The sequence below is a fragment of the Tachypleus tridentatus genome, chromosome 6, assembly GCF_004210375.1.
Source record: "Tachypleus tridentatus isolate NWPU-2018 chromosome 6, ASM421037v1, whole genome shotgun sequence".
Lineage (NCBI taxonomy): Eukaryota > Metazoa > Arthropoda > Merostomata > Xiphosura > Limulidae > Tachypleus > Tachypleus tridentatus.
In genome coordinates, this window is record NC_134830.1 from 7,943,377 (window position 1) to 7,956,350 (window position 12,974).

Consider the following 12,974-nt stretch of genomic DNA (forward strand, 5'->3'; position numbering starts at 1 on the left):
TTAAAAAACCAATATCGTCAAGTCTCATGACTTACCCAAAATCAGGGTATATTTGGTTCATAATTGAGATGAGATAGCTTTTCAATTTCCAGCCATGGTTATTTCCTTCGTGCGTTATTTTTTGTATATATGTGAGGAACACGATTTCAAAGACAAGTGTGCTCACAATTAGTGAAATTATAGCGCACAGGGAAAATATCATGAACTTGGTAGTCTTTGGCAAATATATTATGTAGATTGATCTGCTAAGCTTTAAATAAATTAAAGCCAACACCACTAAAATACCATAAAGAATAAGAAGATATAACTTTGATAGCGGCAGTGATGTTTCCATCGACTGATAGTAAATTAAAATTGTACGACTAATGCGAAAAGAAAGGAAATCCATTTTCTTTAGAACTTATAATATCTTTTATACTCCTCTGTAGAACTGGTTTCTAAGGTTTTGCTCTTAGCAACATGACGTATCAACAATATCAGGTAGATAATTGTTGTTATGAGAAAATAGATAATTTTTGCACTTTTGTATGTTAATATTTTGATAACAGTCAAGAAAAACCGACCATCAAATAACAGATAACTATAAAATATATTTTTATTTAAACCAACGTTTCGCTTTTTTTGCAGCTTCTTCGGCGTTAATATTCTTAATTGATATGCGTTAAATTATAAAACTACTTATGATGTTCTGTTTCTCGAGTCTTCCATGACGTGCGTTTAACAATGTAAAAAATATTATTATTGTTGTTGTTCTAATGTTATATTACACATTACGTAGCTATACAAACACGTCACATATATTACTTTAATAATTTATATAAGATTACCTGATTCTTTTGACGATTCATTAATTGTGACCGGAACTAAAATAAAATCTCTTACACCAAAATCCTCATCGTTTATTTTCGTTTTTGTTTTTAAGGATTCCGAATTGAGCGTCCGAGCTACAAATCAAGTTATTTTTCCTGTTCTAAAATAGTTTATATCATAGTTAAGTTCCGATAAGCGTGTAAATTCACAGACTTGTGGCTGAGCCGTTGGAGAAGGGGAAAAGGCGACTTGAATAATCCAAAAATGGAGGCAGTTTTAATAAAATAGTAAAAAGTAAGTTATGAGCAAAATGAAAGGTAATAAATATTTTTCTTTAGACTAAAACGTCAATATTTCGTACATAAGTGTGTCTTTCTCTTACAATAATAAGTTTTCGTTTGTCCTGAAAATGTACCTCCACCTTACTATCTAAATGTGTATGCGTATACACAAACGTGAGTACACTTTATTATATATTTTAGACAGCAATATGTTAAAAAAAATTAAAATATCTAACGTCAGGTTGTAGAGTAACAGTATATGTTTATTTGTTGCTACCATGAAGTCAGTAAAATTTAACAATAACTAAAGAAAAGTAAAAATGTTCGCAAGTATCAATTTATTTCTTTATCGAATATAAGCGTACATAATAAAGGTCTAATTTATGTTAAGACACACATTGTGTGTGTCTTGACCTCCGACGAACCCCTGAGATTGACTCGGGGGTTCCCCTGGGTATCGATTGAACCCAGGTTAAGAATCACTGCCTTAAGGAGTTCATGTGATATTACGTGAACCGTTAATTCAAGTAACTGGTTAACATTTATACTTTAATAAATACTGAGATGGTTGCTAAGTTTACGTAGACTGATAAAGTCGCTAGTAATGCCCTATAGTTTGAGAATCTAAACAGACTTGTATTTCTTGCTAATTAAATTGGTCGTTTTCAATTAGGCCTACTCTGGTCATTTTTAAATACGCCTACAAGATACATTCCTTTATCGTGAGAATATTGAACTTATCACATAGCTTGAAGTGTATCTGAAGGTGATCATAATAATATTGGATAATTATTACTAAATCAGAGTAACGTTTTTAGTATTGGCCAACAATTATGACAAGGTAAGACGTTTGTAGGCCTGTCTTGTACAAAAACTAAAATTATCTTGATTTAACGTGTGTATGTGTGTGTAAATACATATATATTAGTTTGTTATAACTCAAAAACAAGCCGAAACAAAAACAAAATAAACAAAAATGATGCATCAATTGAAAAGATTCCAGGTTACAAGCTACAATGTGGGATTATAAAATGTATCCTATGTTTGGAGGTGACTCCAAAATAGGAACCACATTGCGGTGGGGATACGCCGTCTACCTCTATTTTATTAACCTCTATTAGCCAGTCTTAGATAGGAAATAAAGAGTAGCATTAGATATAGAATTAGAAATAAAATTTAGGAGAGCGAGATGTGGGTGCTCAAGCCCACAACGCCCCACATCTGTAACACCCTTTACTGCCTGCAGGCAGTTGTCGAAAGGTGACCCTCCTCCCCAGCAAAGAATTAATTGAAATAAAAAATAAGGTACTACTATTTGGGGGTAAGTAAGATGATAAATCACATCTTGTTGTTAGCTTTTCAGCCCACAATATGGTAGAAAGGCACAACCAAATACAGTATTTCTGAATCTATAAATGAAAGACTTTTCCTTTTTCAAACACACGACGATAATAAGTTACGTTTCGGTTCGGTATACTGGACTTTTAGGTCATTGAGGAGCTGGACAGGGTCAAATACATTTTTGACTACTTCCTTCTAATTAGGAGTCTTTCTCCTCTCTTAAAAGTTGCGGGGTCTTATCTACCATTGGCTTAGAAAGTGTAGTAGCACATATGTCGTGAGATATTAACAAGCTGATACAAACAAATATCGTGATTGTTTATTTTATAAGTTTTTAAAATTTTAAAACGTGGAATTAATTTAAATGTAAAATTGCTCATGAATAGATTACTTGTTCTAATAAGTTTATCATCAAGTGCTGTTGTTCCACGATGCTTCTTTCCCTTTTATCTTCTCTCTCTGCACCTTCTCTGTGATTAAACACATCAACATTATCTATACTTTGAGTGGTCCACGAACGTTCTTATCTTTTGTTTACACTTAAAACTCATTCTTTTATTAATGTTGATAAAACTGACAACAAAATTCACATGCGGAAGAACACACTAGGGAGGTGTGATATACAATGCCCTTAACAACATCAGATTTCACAATGCTAAAATAGTCGCCAAGAGGTATCATTTCATAATAATATCAATTTTTACAAAATATTTGGCATTTCATGCTATCAGCATAGCTTGAGATGTCATTCAAATAGTCCTCAAATAATCTATAAAGTTACAAAACACACACGTATGGGATAAATGTACCCTAATTTCTTTCGTCTTTAGTTATCAGAATAAAGTTCTGTGAAACAAAGTATTTAGGTCTAGTACAATGATTCAATTGAAAATCAGTCTCTTAACTCCACAACAGAGTATGGCATGTATCACACAACCCGCAACAACTAGTGATCATACGCAACATTTCTTAACGCTACAACAGTCTCTTGTACGGGATATTCAACCCACACGTAGTAGTGGTCCAAAACAATGTTTCTTCAGGTTACAACAGTATGCGGCCTGGCATGGCCAAGCGTGTTAAGGCGTGCGACTAGTAACCTGAGGGTCGCGGGTTCGCATCCCCGTCGCGCCAAACATCCTCGCCCTCCCAGCCGTGGAGGCGTTATAATGTGACGGTCAATCCCACTATTTGTGCGAAATTCAAAAACAAACAACAGTATGTAGTACCTGTGCTGCCTCTGCTGGTGGAATTTTGAAATATTCCTCGTATATCATAAAACATTTACTGTATTTTTCATGTTAAGAATAAAACAATGCTGATAATCAATTTAGTGCTGTTAGAGAAATTCAATGAGTTTTTAATTTTTCAATTTATGTTAAGAGTTTCAAAAAATATATCCTATTCTATTGACCATATATTGAAAATTGAGATTCGTTACAACTACTTACGTGTAAACGTGTCTCTCATTTGTGTGATATCTTGGGTTCGAATCATTCCTAGTCTTTCTTTTGAGGGGAGTATAAAATACAAAACTTATAAAAACGAAAATCTGAAACTTTTTTCGTTTTAGAGCAGAGCCATTTTGAGTTATATCTGCAATGTTTAAATGGGGAATCGAATCCCGAATTTTAGAGTTATAAATTCGTGGACTTGCTGACTTCCCATCGGAGGACATCACAAAATGTTTAATTTCATATAACATCTTAATGTATGTTATTTATTTAAACAGTTTATTTTTAAACAAAGAACAAAGTGTACATTAATCCTCCCAGCAGTAGCAGAGTGAAATAACTTAAATAAGAATATTTAATTTGGTTTCAGATCTGTTCCACCAAAGTAAGTATTAAAAACTACAATATTTTCCGGTATTTGAGCCGTAAGTCTGAGAGCTTAAAACTCTAGAAATTTCTTTCTGAAGAGTGGAAAATAAAGTTTCCTCACTGCATGTGGTTTGTTTTATTTTGAGTTTCGCGCAAAACTACTCGGCGGCTATCCGCATTAGTCGTCCCTAATTTAGTAGTGTAAGATTAAAGGGAAAGCAGCTAGTCATCACCATCCACAGCCAACTTTTAGCCTACCCTTTTACTAACGAATAGTGGGATTGACCGTAACTTTGTAACGCCCCACGGCTAAAAGGGCGATCATTTTTGGTGTGACAAGGATTCGAACCCGCGACCCTCAGATTACAAGTCGAGTGCCTTAATTATCTGGCCGTGCCGGGCCTTCCAATTGGAATTAGTGGTAAACTGATTTTATCATTATTGTACTATCTTGTAAAGAGTTAATTATAACATCTTAGCTATCAAGTTGTGTTATAAAAAAGTAAAACCCAAGGCACAAATTTGATATATCCACCTTCATGAAACCTAATATTTCTCCTTATTTAAAGCAATTAAAGATATGACCTCAGTTTAAGAACATTACATAAAGTAAGATAATAAAACCTACTGGAAATATGTTTATAAAGTTTTAATAATTAACACTAACAAACAAAAATAAATAAAAATAAAAATTCATAAACAAAAAACTTAGTGATGTAAAGATGAAGGAACTGAGATACATAGAATGTTGTGAAATAGTGGAATCACATGTGAGTTATAAAGAACTATATAGATATGATAGTATTTATAATATCCACAATTACAAGTTGATCAGGAGAGATTTTGTAATGTTACAAGTGATGAATCAAACAAGAATACAAACAAACAAACATACCTTCTTATAAATTAATAAGTTAACTGTATAATATCAACAAATAAAAATAAAATAGAAGTTTATGAAATTATTTACGAAATTATCTTTTATAATCATATTATATACTTACTGTTTTATAAACAAAGCTGTTTTATTATTTTTATTAAGATATAGTTATTAAATTTATTTTTTGTTTGACCAATAATCAAACATTCCTATTTAATGCCTTTCATATTTAAAATGAGTTTGTTTTTTGATACAATATTCCCTCGCTATTCGCGGGGGTTACGTTCTTTAACCACCGCGAATATTGGATGCAGTTTTAAAACTTCTATGTATGAGATTATATACGGTACTGAATGCTTCCCAGTCACTTTCAAAAGACACTCTTACTCATTAATACAGTAATAATGTAGTAATATTGCATGCAGTCATGTATTTCCCTAATGTAGTAATGATAATATAAACACATTTTAATTTTGTACTGCAACAATATTTTAATCAAAAAAGAAACGTAGGTACAGGAGGACAGTAACACCGCATAGTATAGTTACCCATACTGTAATACTGTACCGTAAAGTCATTTTCTATGCGTACAACACATGTATTAGAATTGACAGAAAGTGGAACAAATTTAAAGGCAAACTTTGACAGATAAATACAGTACGCACAGTTAGGTAATAATAATACAGTACAGTACAATTCAGTAATAATATGCAATTAAAAACATTATTAATACACGATCACAAAAATATGCACTGTACATACAGTGTATGCATTTATAAAAAAATACGTACTGTATTGCAATAATAATTGAAAAAAAAATTTCGTTTTTATGACGTTATGACGCTAGCCCGGTATACCGGCATACGATGCGATAGGGTTAAGAGCCTAACCCGCGAATATGCGGGGCCGCGAATGGGGAACCGCGAACAGGTGAGGGTATACTGTATACCTATGGTTTTATTACTTATTTCAGTAGGCATTTTTGTCCAATAAAAATTAAACATTTTTACCAGTATGTAAACACATTATACAGATATTCTCTTCATAAATATTACTACTATTTTGGAAGGAGAGTATTGTTTTACCCTAGATTTTATAGGTTAGAAAAATAATAGAAAGTTGTTAGTGTGTAGATGTGTTAATTATGAAAACTTGTGACGTTTTTCTTGAACATAAAACTTCACAGAATCTTTGCTGTATCTGTGCTCTGTACAGTACATTTTAAAAAGAAAATAGAAACTTTCACAGAAAAATACACACGTAAGTTCAGAAGACAAGAAAAGCAAAAAATGTGTTTAATGTGTTTAGCTGACAACAGTATTTTAAAATATTACTGTTTAAATGTACATTTTTACTTTATCAACAATACAAGAACATTTACAAATCACCAGCTAAAGTTTTTAACATGTAATTATAAATTCAAACCCAGAAAGCAAGAAAAACTTCTAATAAAAAAGTGAAAAACTAAATAAATTCCTTTGAAGAGGGATGTAGATGATTATAATAAAAGTCTTACATCTTCTATTGTTGCTCAAAGTTTATTAACATGATCATACAAGCACTAGTGCCCTCCGCAGGTACAGCGGTAAGTCTCCGGATTTACAACGCTAAAATCAGGGGTTCGATTCCCCTCGGTGGGCTCGGCAGATAGCCTAATATGGCTCTGCTATAAGAAAACAAAAAATACAAGCACTAGTATTTCGCAGGAAACATTCACACGTTGTTTATTCAGAATGTGAAAAATTAAAAAAGACACTTTTCTATAGACCTTCACAAAGCAGTATAATTAGGCTTAAGAGCTTGCAGGTCAAAACTGGCTATTTTTTTGAGTCAAATCTAATACTTAATACCCCGGTACACGTCCACAGTATCCCCTTACTATGCGTGCGAAGTTTAAGGTCCCGATGTTATTTTCTCTTGGTGATATTACGGTCCCACACGCAAGTAGGCTCTTTTATTATTATTCAAAAAAAAAAAAAAAAAAATGATACTCAGAAGCACTTTCTCATAATGCCTGTAATTAAAGTGTTTCATAAAATAACAAAAACAAATATATATAAATGTATACTCATATATGTATTCAGTAATTTTCTATTATTGATGTCTCCATAATTTTTCTACTACATTTGATACCGAAATATGACTTGAGGTAGGTTTTATGCATAATATTGCTTTACGGATAAAGAATCTATAATTGCTGATCTAATGAAGTTTAGTTTTGAGAAGAACAAGTTCAGTTGATTGTTACGTCATTTCAACAGTGAACTTTCTTTATGCATATAAACAGAATTAACGCCATATAAACGCAATTAAAATGGATTTTTTAGTAGCTGGAAGTCTCCCAAAGGCATACGGGAACTACTTTGTCTTAGAGGTTTTGTCCAAAAAAACCTTGAAATAGGGAATATTTTCATACACTTCTGCTTCATTACAGAGAATCGGCTGTCTCGAATACTGTAATTTTTTGTTTGATGACTGGAAACTGTCGAACAATGTACAAGGTTATTTTATTTAAGGATTTTCTGTCCGAGAATAAAAACACACTGAGCACATTTCAACTTTTTTAAAGCCTCGAGGTCAAAGATACAAGTAATTAATCAATTAAATGACTCCATTATCGTGTGTGTGTATGTGTGTTTTCTTATGGCAAAGCCACATCGGGCTATCTGTTGAGTCCACCGAGAGGAATTGAACCCCTGATTTTAGCGTTGTAAATCCGTAGGCTTACCACTGTACTAGCGGGGGACCCATTATCGTCCACAAGCAGGGCCCGGCAGCGCCAGGTGGTTAAGGCACTCGACACGTAATCCGAGGATCACGAGTTCGAATCCCGTTACACTAAACATGCCAGCCATTTCTGTCGTGGGGGCGTTGTAATGTTCGGTTAATCCCGCTATTCGTTGGTAAAAGAGTAGCCCAAGAGTTGGCAGGGGGTGGTAATGACAAGATGCCTCCCCTCTAGTCTTACACTACTAAATTAGGCCTGGCTAGCGCAGATAGCCCTCGCGTAGCTTTGCAGGAAATTCAAACCAAACCAGTTATTTCCTTGACAAACAGTGAAAAACAATTTTGCAATTTTACTGCATTCCAAACACAATTATTATTTTTTAAGATGATAATTTATTATCCTGCTTTGTGGATGTTTGGTTTGTTTTTAATTTCACGCAAAGCTACACGGGGGCTAACTGCGCTAGCCGTCCCTAATTTTACAGTGTAAGAGTAAAGGAAAGGCAGCTAGTCATCACCACCCACCGCCAACTCTCGGGCTGTTCTTTTACCAACAAATAGTGGGATTGATTATTACATTATAACGCCCACACAGCTGAAAGGGTGAGCATGTTTAGTACGACTCTCGGATTACGAGTGGAGTGCCTTAACCACCTGGCCATGCCGGGCCGAAATTATCATCTGACGAGGTCATTAGTGATTTAATAACGATATAAAGATTATCTAATATTGTTTTTTATACAGTTTCTGACCCCCTATCAGTACCCACAGATGGTGTATACAACAAATAATGTTATTTGTGTTTCTGTCTTGCTGTCCGTCGTCAATCCTGAGCACATCTTATGTCAGTATCATCGAGTTACTTTACAACTGCCACCCGTTACTACAGCGGTAAGTACGGATTTACAACGCTAAAATCAGAGGTTCTATCTAGCGCGGTGGGCTCAGCAGATAGCCCGATGTGGCTTTGCTTTGAGAAAAACATACACACTTTACAACTAGCAGCATCTCTTCGACGCTCAGTGTGATTCAAAAGGTGAAAGTGGAAAACTGAAGTTGATTATTAGCAAATAAACATTAATTTTATTGATAAATTATAAAGTGAAATAACTAATTATTATTTTTGCCTCTTGCCTTTTATCTCTGTCTTCTTTCGCTCTTTAACTTTCCTTATCTTACTGATTTTGTATATTTAATACATGTTGTATTTTTAGGTTTTTATTATTTTCATGTGTTTTCATGATAATGTTCTGAACTTTATGACTGTTGTTATAATTTCTTTCTCGCGTTAAATTTACTCAATTAATATAAACTGTATATGAATTCATTCTTTTTCTTTTTTCATTAACAGAAACACTGGATATTACAAAATTTTAATAATAAATTTATAATATTTTCCGCCCCCTTCGGGATCGCTTCGAGTATTCCAACAAATTGATACAAACTCCTAACTTGTTTGTTTGTTTTTGAATTTCGCGCAAAGCTACTCGAGGGCTATCTGCGCTATCCGTCCCTAATTTTGCAGTGTAAGACTAGAGGGATGGCAACTAGTCATCACCACCCACCACCAACTCTTGGGCTACTCTTTTACCAACGAATAGTGGGATTGACCGTCACATTATAACGCCCTCACGGCGAAAGGACGAACATGTTTCGCGCGAAGGGGATGCGAACCCGCGACCCTCAGATTACGAGTCGCACGCCTTAACCCACCTGGCCGTACAAACTCCTAACAGCACCCACCTTCGCAAAATCATCCGCTGCAGTGTCTGGACGTACGAACTATAGTTGGTGGTTTGTGTATACCTGTGTTTATTTAACAGTTTGTCATTAGTACTGCTTGGCCCGGCATGGCCAAGCGCTTAAGGCGTGCGACTCGTAATCCGAGGTTCGCGGGTTCGAGCCCGCGTCGCGCCAAACATGCTCGCCCTCCCAGCCGTGGGGGCGTTATAATGTGACGGGCAATCCCACTATTCGTTGGTAAAAAGAGTAGCCCAAGAGTTGGCGGTGGGTGGTGATGACTACCTTCCCTCTAGTCTTACACTACTAAATTAGGGACGGCTCGGTGCAGTGGGCTAACAACCCACTCACTTAAATACCTGTTGCAGAATCCGAAAGCGATTGCGGCCCTATGTTCCTTGATGGAATCTAATGGTGATAACTAACTAACTAACATTAGTACTGTTTAGTCGTCAACGGAGCTTCAAAATTCCCAAACACGTGTTATCTCCTTCAAAATCGTCACCCGGAAAACAGACCCAGTTCTTCACTAAATTTAAAAAAACGCACGGATAACGGAATTCAGATGATTTTGTTTTGCCCTTTTAGTTTGTCGGTCAAAAGCTCGTGTGAGCTTTGTTGTATTGTTTTATACATAGCGGCTTTAAATAAAACTATCTTATCTCAGGTGGTGCACATCAAGTGAGAAGGGGACAGACTATGCCCGTTGCAGCTCCTGTAAACTGGACTTCAAGATTCCTTATGGTGGCAGGAATGACTTCATTAAACACACCCAGACCCCATCCCACAAACAGAAGCACGACGTTTGGCAGCAACAACGGTAATGTGGACCAAGTAGTCCAGCCGAGACTCCGTTTGCCAACTTCGTTGTCAAACACAACCTTTCCTTAACCGTGGCGGGCCACTTCTCACAGCTTGTAAAAGTAATGTTTCCAGAGCCTTCCACAGCACAGAAGTTTGTCTACAAGAGATCCAAGACGACACAGATCATTACACAGGCTTAGCACCACACTGGGAACCACACATGTTCCGTAGAGAAGTTTTCCATCATCATCGTTGAGAACAACAGGAAGAAGCTAAATGTTCTTGTGCACGCGCAAAACGTATTGTTTATGAATGTTAACTACGTATTTGTAATTTTGTTTATTTGAAAAACGTTGTATTTTTCGCATATAATTTTAAACGTGTTGTTAGAGTGAAGCTCTCCGTTTTTCAATTTGAACAACTCGTGCGAGTTATGCGAAAGTAAGTTATGCTGAAAATACTGGATAACCGTTGAATATGACAAATTAGAAACACCGTAGCAAGAGCCACGTGATGTGTTTCTGTGTTGAATGTTTATATGTGGCTACACAACGCTCTGTGAAAAAATTATTACGAATTTGAATGTTGGCTTGAACAATGTTTCACTTTTGCCAGATTACAGGTCCAGCTGCAATTTTAAAAGTCAACTTGAGGTATTGAATTCCTTCCAGCAGACAGAAATATAAAGAATAAGTTTGGATGGAAAGCTGAACAAACCCAACTACTGTATATTCAGATGAAATGTTGGTGTATTTAAGCCTTTTTCTATAACAAACTCCAAGTTTCACTTTTTTTTTTACTTTTTCTCAGTAACAGTCAAGTAAAACAGGTAAAAACGATTAAAGTTAAAACTAATTACTGACGATTTGCAACTTTTTGATACTTGCACAATGGAATTTTTGTTGATGCATTATTTGTTAGCTTGTTAAGCACAGAGCTACACAATGAGGTAGCCGTGCTCTTCTCACTGATGATGAAGACGTTTTTGGTGACGGGATTCGAACTCACGACCCCAGGTTGGAAATCGAGTTCCTTAACCATGGGGCCACTGTGGCATTACTAAAGGAGCCTCCATGGACTTGGCTGTAAGCTCTATGGCTTATATTCTAAGAATATGGGTTTGTATACTTATGGTGGACAAGTTTCAGATAGCCCATTGCTGAGCTTTGCATTTTAACACAAAGGGTCCAATAGTGATTATGCTTTAGGTCTCTCAGGTACATTGTTACTGCTCTGTATAGATCCTACTGCAGTTAGAACCATAAGTCATTTCAGGTACGTTGTTAAGGTTCTATACAAGTCCAATTAAAAATCCTGACCAGAGGGATAATAACCAGTCAGCAACACTCGTCGCTAACATAGGTACTCTTAACATTATAATAAGATTAGCTGCGACTTTACAACAGCCGGTCACGCAGGTTACGCTTATTTGGTTGTAAATAGTAATATTCTTGTTAGTGGTCAATAATATACATACTTTTTATCCAGCAGTAGACATTAAAATGTATTTCATTGGTCACGTGGGTCACAGTTGCTTTATGACGGACAATAATGGACTTGTTAGTAGTAGCGAAGAATAATATATTTGTGGCTGGACACTTGGGTTACAATTAATCTGCAATGGTTAACGACATATTTTAGCGGTCACGCGGAGACATAGTTGTTGGTTTTTCTTTGATTGATATGATCGTCTGTACAGTTTGTTGACCCAAATGATCCGTAGTTATTGAGTGTTCAGACTATGTCTACTAACATTAGGACGTTCAGTGGGAAGACGTGATTTATGTAGCTATTTTGTGGTAGCCACGATATGTTATTGGTAGAGGCGTAGCTCGAGTGTGTATGTGTGTGCAAACACCCCAATATTCAGTAGTGGAAAAGGTCCATTATTTTCAGTTTTTAAAATAAACACGAACGTTTTCATGTAAATCACGTACATTAATAGGGTAGAAAATAAAGCGCACATTGTATTGGAAAATACAACCCTCTGTAGTGCTGGCTACGCACCTGGTTCGTAGTCACACTAAATCTCAGCTACTTGCTAGTAATCCGTTTTTTTGTAACATCTAAAGATGGTAGTAACAATTCTAACCATTCTGATTAAGTAGGATAACGTTCTCCGGTGCAAGTGTATTACAATGATAAAAAACTAACAAACATTAATAATTAATCATTATTGTAGTATGTTCCTACCTGCTCCTACATTCTCCTACACATATCAATCTCACTTCCAATCTATAAATTTAGTTAGTAGATTTAAATTAAGCTACATTTACATTGTCTGAATCATTCTAAACTACATTTTTGATAATCTTTTTTTAATATAATTCTTCGTAATTCGTGGTTACATTGTGTCAATGATATGGATAAATTATAAATAAAGTTTATTCAAATGAAGAAATAATTTTCATTTCTATACTACGGATTTTATTATAGATTAAATTAATTAATAATCGATTTGTCAACACTTTGTTACTCCTCTGTGCTCACCTAATTGGACAACATTCTCTTATTTCGCTCAAACCACACCCATTGATTTGATAAAAATATATTATTCCTTTCAAGTAA

At 35.2% G+C, this 12,974-nt stretch overlaps 1 long non-coding RNA gene across 5 annotated transcripts in view; it reads left to right on the forward strand.

Moving 5' to 3' along the window:
- The window catches only part of LOC143251896 (uncharacterized), a 33,893-nt gene extending 21,086 nt beyond the window's left edge, over positions 1-12,807 (forward strand). For 3 of the 5 annotated variants that reach the window (XR_013028695.1, XR_013028694.1, XR_013028698.1), the window contains one exon: positions 10,270-12,807. This is a non-coding gene — a long non-coding RNA (uncharacterized LOC143251896). Of the gene's footprint in view, positions 1-922; positions 1,105-10,269 lie in introns of all 5 variants that reach the window. The other 2 variants (XR_013028697.1, XR_013028696.1) reach the window with 1 other exon arrangement.
- The last annotated feature ends 167 nt before the right edge of the window (positions 12,808-12,974 follow it).